The sequence below is a fragment of the Eucalyptus grandis genome, chromosome 5 (genome assembly GCF_016545825.1).
Source record: "Eucalyptus grandis isolate ANBG69807.140 chromosome 5, ASM1654582v1, whole genome shotgun sequence".
In the NCBI taxonomy this organism is placed as follows: Eukaryota; Viridiplantae; Streptophyta; class Magnoliopsida; order Myrtales; family Myrtaceae; genus Eucalyptus; species Eucalyptus grandis.
The window spans coordinates 27,987,010-27,996,895 of record NC_052616.1 but is presented as its reverse complement, the minus strand read 5'-3'; the positions used below and the strand labels follow the sequence as shown (position 1 = coordinate 27,996,895).

The 9,886-nt window shown below is 39.3% G+C and overlaps 2 long non-coding RNA genes across 2 annotated transcripts; both read left to right on the top strand.

Moving 5' to 3' along the window:
- Nucleotides 1-7,474: 7,474 nt before the first annotated feature.
- LOC108956229 lies at nt 7,475-7,717 on the top strand. Its single transcript, XR_005551067.1, has 2 exons — nt 7,475-7,512; nt 7,610-7,717. It is a non-coding gene; the product is annotated as an uncharacterized LOC108956229 (long non-coding RNA).
- Nucleotides 7,718-8,577: 860 nt separating this feature from the next.
- On the top strand, nt 8,578-9,856 carry LOC120293265. Its single transcript, XR_005551012.1, has 3 exons — nt 8,578-8,617; nt 8,909-8,999; nt 9,793-9,856. It is a non-coding gene; the product is annotated as an uncharacterized LOC120293265 (long non-coding RNA).
- The last annotated feature ends 30 nt before the right edge of the window (nt 9,857-9,886 follow it).

The window sequence follows — 9,886 nt, the reverse complement described above, 5'->3', positions numbered from 1 at the left end:
CATGGGGAATAATGAACTGGCTATTGCAAAATTCAAACGTTATATGCATTCTACTTTTCATATCAAAGATTGGGGCCTCCTAGTTATCTCATTGGTATTGAGATAGCTCGATTTGACAAAGGAATATGCCTCAGCCAACGAAAGTTCATTCTAGAAATAGTCTCTGAAGTAGGATTGTCAGGATGTAAATCGACAGTTATACCGATTGAACATAATGCAAAGTTGACGACACATGAATATGATGTTAGCTCATCTTCTTCCATTGAGGATTCATTACTTAAAGATCCATCAGGATATCAACGGTTAATTGGAAAATTGATTTTTTATCACAATGACAAGACTAGATATATATTATACTGTTCAAATACTTAGTCAATTCATGCATAAGCTAAAACAATCCCATATGACTGCAACTTTGAAAGTGGTGAAATACTTGAAGGGATGCCCAGGACATGAAAATGATAGCGTATTGCAACATAAATTATGACACTTTTCCGATGACAAGAAGGTCCGTCATTGGTTTTTGTATCAAACTGGGAAAAGTACTTATCTCATGAAAAACAAAGAAGCAGTCGACAGTATCATTATCTCTCCAGAATATTGGGCTATTGCAAAGATTATTTGCGAAATGATCTGGATACAGGGACTACTTGTAGATCTTGGAGTGCAAGTCGATGGACCCAGTGAATTATTCTATGACAACGATGTTGCATTGAAGTTAGCAGCTAATCTAGTCTTTCATGAGAGAACTAAGCATATAGAGGTTGATTGTCATTTCACTCAAGACAAGATTCAAGAAGAGATCATCACAACGAGAGGAATTGGAACTGCAAAGCAACCTGTAGACATCTTTACCAAGTCATTGTGTCAAAGACAACATGCATACCTATTGAACAAGCTAGGTGTCCTCGACATATATAGGCCACCAGCTTAAGGGGGAGTATTGAAAATATGTTTGATACCTTAGGAGATACTAATTCTGAGTATCAATGATTGATTCAATTAATTGATAATTGGCTTGGTAAAATAGGAATTAGAATCATTATGTAATTGGTGTATATTTCCATACTTTTTTTTCCCGTCTCATACTTTTCTCTAGTATTATAAATAGAGCAGTGTACATGTACAAATATATACAGAAATACAGAATTACAATCTTCCTCTCCATAATATTTCAATTTTTGTCAGTTCAAAACTTTGATTCGATGAACACGTTGGGATCACTGATAGTGACCGATAGATGAGTTCATCTGGCGATGACTTCTTTTGAAGATTTGGCCTCATCCCACTAGCTTTTCTTTTTGTACTTGGAGTCCCATTAGGCTTTTCTTTTACATGTCAAAGTCTTTTGCATAATTGTGTTGAGTTATGGCATGTACTGATCATCTACACAGGCTCCACGTGTGACATCTTGATTTTCAAGTTCTGATTTCGATTGAATAAGTTGAGCCTTTCGTCAACGCGACCATAGTGTTTTTCTCTGAGATGGCCACTCATGAGATAACTGACCTATCAGGTGAAACCATAAAAGGGAGTTTAATGCAATAGACTTGAGAACTCGACCGGAAATTGACCGCTCGATCGTGCTAATCTGCAAGGGTCATTATGGCACAATTAAAAATCAATCGGAGATTGTAGATAGGTCAATTCGACTAAGATGGTGATCAAAGTGTGGGTGATTCCACCTGATTGCAAAATCCTCGTCAATCGGCACTAGATCGATTTTCTTTCGTTTTGGGTACCTTTTGTTCGTATTTGGAACCTTGAGAATTTCACAACCACGAGAGTCGCCAATGTGTCGAAGAGGTACGTGTGGCTCGAAGAAAATCAACCACGGGTCAATTGCACCAAAAATTCCTAAAAGCTACCTGGTAGGCTAAGTCACGCTAAAATCACGTTTGATTGAAATTAACTGCGAATTTGGATTCGATTTTAGAAATTGAAAGTTCTGTTGTGTCATGAATCATTCGAGGAACGTTGACTCACCTTTCAAGGAATTTCCGGTGAGTTCGGGATTTTACGGAAAATCTATATAGACAATTCGAAAAACGAACGGAAATTCGGATTGACCAATTTGAAGGGATTTTTGGCATCTGGTGTGAGTGAATTAGTGATAAGAAATTTCGTGGGCTTTTTCTGCAACAAATCGGACCTCAATAGGAGAAATTTGTTTAAAAATCGAATTCCGAGAAATATGAAATAGAATTCGGAATTGAAGGAAATTGCCATTTTTGTTGCTCGAGACTTGTTGTTTAGGGGAAATTTGATGCAAGAAAGCAAGTAAGGATCAAGTACTTTAGCATGTGAATTTTTGGAGACTAATTTGGATTAAATAAGAGAAAGTGGGATCAAGATTTTTGAGTTATAGAAAATTCCTTTCTATTTTCCTATTTCCCCTCCTTTTGGCCGCACGCCCACACCCCCCTCTCTCTCTCTCTCTCTCTCTCTCTCTCTCTCTCTCTCGCGCGCACACGATTCCCCACCGACAGCCCTCTGTTGTGTCTCATTTTCCTGGGAAAATATTGGGTGGTCCTTACCCTCCACGTAGGCATATGGGTAAGACAATCAGCGATCGACACGTGGCTCCACGTAGGTGAGGGCGTCAGGCGTTCAAAATTTGCGCGGGCCGCATGTGGGGCCCACCACTCTGACGTCCCTCTGCTCTGCTCTCCTCTACGACGCCTGCACCCTGTCGAATCGTCCTCTCTCTCCTCTCTCTCTCTCCCCGTTCTCCGTTCCGTTCCATTACGGCGGAGAACAAAAGTTGCATAGCTGCTTCTCTTCCCCCTCCTTTGCTCTCTCTCTCTCTCTCTCTCTCTCCATTCTCGCCGACGAGCTCTCTCTCTCCATTCTCGACTCCGACGCCCCTCAAGCCGGTCGCCTCCGTCGCCCCCAACTCCGACGCCGACGACGCCGCCTCCGCCCCCGACGCCCTCTCGCGACTCCGACGCCCCTCAAGCCGGTTGCCTCCGTCGCCCCCGACTCCGACGCCGACGACGCCACCTCCACCTCCGCCTCCGCCTCGCCCCGACGCCCTCTCGCGACTTCGACGCCCTCGACTCGACGCTCCTCAAGCCGATTGCCTCGACGCCTCGACGCCGCCTCCACCTCCGACGCCTCCGACACCGCCTTTGCCCCCGACGCCCTCTCGCGAATGCGACGCCCGACTCCGACGCTCCTCAAGCCGGTTGCCTCCGACGCCTCCGACGCCGCCTCCGCCTCCACCTCCGCCTTCGCCCCGACGCCCTCTCGTGACTCCGATGCCCCTCAAGCCGGTTGCCTTCGACGCCGCCGCCTCCGCCTCCGCCCCGGTGCCCTCTCGCGACTCCGACGCCCCTCAAGCCGGTTGCCTCCGTCTCCCCGACTCCGATGCCGACACCGACACCCACCTCCACCTCCGCCTCCGCCGACGCCTTTTCCACCTCCGCCAAAGCCTCGACCGATCGTTCGGCCGGGGACTCTTCTCATATCTCACAGCGTCCTCGTCGAAAAACCGCAGTAGCTTCTCGGTCTTTGATTATCTCTGCTCATTGTTATTCGGGCGAATCTGTTTCGCGACTCGAGCGCGAGCTCACGCGCTTCTTCGACCTTGTGGACTTCTTCGCAGTGTCATTTGCTGCGTTGCTTTGGGGTTCCGACTTTGCTTTTGCTGCTGATTCTCACCAAGAACACCTACATTTCAGAAAACGCCCTCATGTCAAGTCGATACTCGTTCTTTCTCTATGAATTTAATTGACTGATACCCGTTTTCGTTTTAGATTGTCGTGTTCTTCCTTTTGACCTCCTCCGATGTAAGATGCAGCACTACATTTCTCTCCGTCGTGCAATTAGTGAATAGCATACTCTAATTGAGAAGAACGCTCTCTCTCCTCCACTGGTTGCCCACTGACGTCGACACCGACGCACTCTCTCCTCTGCTGGTTGCCCGCGATGCCGACGCCGACACCCACCTCCACCTCCGCCGACACGTGTCTCAATCATTTGTTCTAATATTCTATAGTTCTTTGTTTGACAAAGGATACTGTTGTTGATGCTGGAATATTCGATGGATCATTAGGTGTTATCTCAGCAGTATCTACAATGAAGGTTCTGAATGCCTGCGGAAAGTTGGGTAATCTATTGTGGCCTGTCGAGGTATATGAAAATTTTTCTGCTTATTGTTCTTGAAGCTTCATTCGTGCCTTTGGCCATGTACTATTTTGCCTATAGAGTGGCATTCTTGCATCATTATTCAAATGCCCATCATTATGTATGTTTGAGTGGGATTGTCAAAATATTCAGTTCAGTGGTCAAACCAAAATTCTATCTCATGGTGCAAGAGAGATGGATGGTAATCCAGAAGAAGTTCACTCTTTTACTCCATGATTGATTAGACAGACCTTGATTAGATCATTTATTTCCAGTAGTCATGCTCTCCTGTTTATAGTTTTGCATTGAATGCAGCCAACTATTTATCCAAAGGTTGTCACTGATTTCCTGTATCTGTTGCTACCTCAACGATGATGGGACTGACCATATTTGAAATCTAATCAAGCATTACCTCAGTTATTAGAAGGGAACTCTTGAAGAATTATTTCTACTTTGAAGACATCACCTCAGTTAATTTGCATGTGTAAAGTTATCGAATGGCTGAATTAGAGGTAATTCTTTACCCATACAATGTAAAATATATTTTGTTTTCTTTTGATATTTTTTTATTGATTATTTATTGTTCATTTCGTTGCAGCATGAAACTTCCCATCTTGCACATGTAATGCATGATATGGAAAATGATTTTGAGTTTGCCATTGGGATGGTTTTTTCCAAGGAAGTTGAAGCGTATCATAAGTATGTGGCTTATGCAATTGGTAAAGGATTTGGAGTGAGGAAGGGTCATACGGTTAAAAATACAAAAGGAGAAATAACCCGACGAATATTTTTGTGCAATTGTGAGGGCCATTCTGTCACCTCATCTGATCAAGAAAAGAAATTTCAGAGGGCTGAAGTTAGATGTGGGTGTCTTGCTCATATCAAATTTAAGGTTGATAATGGTGTTTATGAGGTTATAGAGTATGTTTCTGAGCATAATCATGCATTTGTACTGGAAAATCAAAAGCATATGATTAGATGTGGAAGGATGATATCCGATACTTGCAAAAGTGTTTTAACTGACATGATGAAAGCAGGCATTGGTGGGACTTCGGCATATAAGTTCTTAGCAAATGAAGCAAGTGGAAGTAAAAATTTGGGTTTCATTCTACGTGATTGTCAAAATTTTTTATAGATAGAAAGCTATAAGATTATGGAAGGGGGAGATTGTCAATAACTTTTGAATCATTTCCATCGCATGCAAATGCAAAACCCAATGTTTTTCTACGCTGTACAAGTAGATCAAGAGGGTAGATTGACAAATTTATTTTGGAGAGATAGTTTGTCTAAATTTGATTGTGATTGTTTTGGTGATGTGGTAGTGTTTGATTCCACGTATCGAACTAATAGATATAGTTTGATTTGTGCACCTTTTGTTGTGGTTAATCACCATTGGAAAAATACTCCGTTTGGTTGTGCATTTTTGTTGGATGAGACGGCGGAATCATTCATTTGGTTATTTAATGTGTTTTTGGAGTCTATGGGAAATAAGGCTCCTAAAACCATATTAACTAATCAAGATCAAGCCATGGAAAAAGCCATTAGAATGGTGTTTCCGAATACACATCATCGTTTATGCACTTGGCACATCATACAAAATGCCATTAAAAACATTCCACAGTTTTACCGTAAGTCGGATTTTAGAGATAAGTATTTTTTTAGGCTTATGTATAAATGCAAATCGGAGGATGAATTTGAATCTACTTGGATGGAAATGGAAGAGGAGTGGGATACTCAGAACAACAATTGGCTTCAGAGATTATATGGCCTTAGACATAAATGGAGTTCAGCTTTTGGTCGTGATATTTTTTCATGTGGTATAAGGTCAAGTCAAAGAAGTGAAAGCACTAATAATGTCTCCCAGCGTATTTCAAGAAGACGTCATCCCTTATAAATTTGTCTACTATTATGAAGAGCAACTAAACCACATGAGAGAAATTGAAATTCAAGATGATTACAGATCTCATGGGAAGCCCAGGGTGGAGGTTTCGTCTAATGAGCTCCTAAAACATGCTGCTTCAGTCTATACCCATACTATTTTTCATAAGTTTTATAAAGAATTAATGGAATGTCTCTCTGAAGATGTTTCAGGTACTACATTTGATGGATCTGTTTATTCATGTACCATAAGGTGTCGGCATGAATACCTTGTCAAATTTAACCCTGTAGAGTTATCAATTTCTTGTGAATGCAAATTATTTGAGTCAAAAGGGTGGTTGTGTCGCCATGCATTGTACGTGTTGAATCAAAATAAATCGATAGTTAAGAGCATTCCATCTCCCTATATTTTGAAAAGATGGACTAAGGGTGCCAAAGAAGGGATTGTGAATGATGAATCTTTGCCACCTGGTCCGTCTACATTTAATCGATTTTGCACATTAATGCAAGAATCTTTTAAGCTGATGAGTTTGGGAGCCAAAGATGTAAACACTATGTAGATAGTGAGGGAGAATATGCAAATAGCGAATGCTCAAATTTCATCATATAATTCAAGTATGGCCGTGGCTGATGATGTTGGTGATGATGGTGATAATGAGGCTTCTTTGTGCGATATCTCGATATTAGACCCCCATCGAAGGAAAGGAAAGGGAATCGGTTATGGAAAACTAAAAGTTCAACTGAGAAAAAGAAGAAAAATCTATCAAAGGAATGCCCCCAATGCAAATAGACAATCGAGGTAACATATTATTTTGGTTAATATGATAAGTTAAATTTTCTGTTTATGTTGCATGATTAAATTTTCTGTTTATGTTGCATGATGCTAATTAACATTTTGTTGCTTTCTAATGTAGAGTTGGTTGTTCAAGCAACACATAGTGAAACTCATTTTCCAAATTATTTGAGTAATCAAAATCAGTTTCAAAGTATCCTTTATCCAAGCAACATTAGTGGTCCTACCATGAATTTTCATAATCAGGTATGTTGCTCTTAGCTTTCCATTTTTATTTACATTTTACTAATTTGGTAAAAAAATTTGTATAGATGCAGCAACCACCATACATCATGCCATCGGGGATTATGAATGGATTTTGCCAATTTCCTAATCAGGTATTGAATAGCTATGTATAAAGAGTTTAATTGGTGATCAATCAATTTGTATATTTTTCAAGTTACTATGCCTCTTTATAATGGTAGAAAACACTTTCTCAAAAGTTACAATCATTATGATAATTTAATTGCATTATGGTAAAGGGGTCATTTTTTTTAATGTAGATGCAATCATCATATATCATGCCGCCAATGGATTTTCTCCATTTCATTTTATTATGAATATTTTATTATTTCAACTTTTTGTTACAATTGTAATATTTACTATTAGTAGCTTATTTTTGGATAGATGTTGGAGAGTACAATAATAGATCTCATGGAACAATTCTAAGTCAGGTACAATTTACTTTTTATTGATATGGGATTATTTAAGACATTTATCTAAGCATATTATTTAGATAAATATTAATATATTTGTCATTTTCTTGTACAGGGGTCATCAAACTCTTTTCAACATCTTGGGATGAATGAATCCGGAGGCCCCTGTGAAAGCACAGATAATGCATGGTCGCAACATAAATAGCCTAGAGGAACCGTCATATAGTATAGTGCTTGTGCTGTTTACAAGTTCAGCAAAAAGGCAGCTAATAGGTCTGAGCTGAAACTTCCATTGATATAGATAAAGGTAACCTCTTCCTTTTTTTAATCAGCACTACCTGTCCCTTCTCAACTTAGCCATAAAATATGACTCCTTTTCAACTATTTCTACTATTTTTTTCATCATGCTACTTGTAACATGTTGGTTCCTAGTTCCTTTCCTTGTGGCACAGAAAATCCTATTTTTTATCACTGCTTTTGATTCTGTCCATGGATGTCAAACACTCTCACAACTCTATTTACTTGATGATAGGAATTGATATTTGCCACTAGTGTCTGCATTCTCGGAGTGAATTTTAAACTCCTCATTCATGTGGCAGGTGGATTACCCCAGATTTATGACGATAAATCCTCAAAGGTTTGGACAAAAGTATGTTGGAAAGGTAAATGCATATTAGAAGGTGCACACGGTGTAGTCTTTGACAGCGCTACCAAAAAAGGAGTAATGATTTTTCTTTTTGTAGGTTGCTAATCCTCAAGATATTTTAATCTTCTCTAAGGCTTCAAGAAAGGGTCGGATTGAAAGTGGTACAGATCTTTTGACAAGTGGAGTTCGATGATTTTTCTTTTTTGGGTCAAAGAGTTGGAATTTAGTAGGCTATGTTTTTCGCTCTATTTGTCCTTCTTTTTCCAAGTCAATATTTTTGCCTTTCTTATTGCCTTTGAATAAAGAAATGACTTGTCAAATGTATAATACCTATGGCAAATTCTATTTATTCACCCTCTTTAATTGCAAGACATAATTATCTACTAAAAAATAATTGTATTAGTAAAGCTTTGATTCTGAAGGGTAATTGCATTTAATTGAAGTTGTTAGCGACCAGACCGTAAATTTTCAAAATATGTAATTACTGTTTCACACATGATGGCTCTGTTTTTTTTTTACTTGTTGGAGGAATGGACGATAATGAAGGACATGCTGCATGATTTAATTGTAGCAACCTTGTGTTATATGAGAGATGAGAAAAAGTTGCAACCAACTCCCTCAAAAAAGAAAACAAAAATATACGATATCACCCTTTTGTGCTGAAATCAAAATTCTTGCATCCATTTGCACCATTTTTCTGTGAATGAATTGTACATATATTTTAGGTGTTGGTCTTATGTCTATAATAGATCACTCTTGTCTTCCCAGGTTTGGCCATGTGAATTATGAAGACCCTCACTTCAATGTTGGCTTGCCAGTCTTCAGCATTCATGGAAATCATGATGATCCTGCTGGAGTGGTATGTGATGAGTGGCCAAATGCTTGGTTTAATAACTTTCTGCATGTTTTTGTGTCTATAAATTATGGACTTGCAAAGTATCCATTTTACATGTCTGTCATGTTTGTGGAAAAGTGCAAAAAGCCTAAGTTCTCATCTCAACTAGGCATAATAGTAACAACAAATTTTCCCTAAAAAGTCAGATCAGGCGTTTGTTTATAATGTACAGCATTGGGCCTCCATATCGTAAATATTTGTTGTAATGCTGGACATATTGTTTTAAGATTTTTTGTGGCCCCAACATCATCAAACTTCTGTCCAGGCTTCTTTTCAATTAAGAGAAAATCAGAAAGAGCTTGAAAAAATTGTCCTCTCAAAGAGATACATGCTTCCACATGTGATACAATAAATGGGACTTTAAGATGCCCTGTTTGTTTCAATGAATTGCATGTATTCATATTAGAGATTACTATTTGGTGTGTATATCTTTCATAGGATCGCAGGTTGCTGTGTTGTTGTATGGTGATGGTTGGACTGAACGATCTTCCTTGGTCACTTAAACATTTTTATAAAGTGCGCTTGCATTTTTTTTTTTTTTTTTTTTTGGCTTCTGCCAGAGTTCACTTCTCAAGTTTACAACTGGTCTGCTGATTAAGAGTTCATTCTTAGTTTAAATGTTTTCGTGGGGGAAGGTAATATTTCTGCAAGCTAAAGACAACCACAAGTCTGCTGATCAAAAGTTCATTCTTATTTTAAATGTTATGTTTCTGTTATGCTTCTGTGTTGATACTTTTTTGTTTATGAACATGTGCAGAACAAAATTGCTAGGGATTCCGACACCTTGAAATGCGAGGAGGAGGATCTAATTCTTAAAGTCGGCGAGTTTTGGAGGCAAGAAGTTATCTATT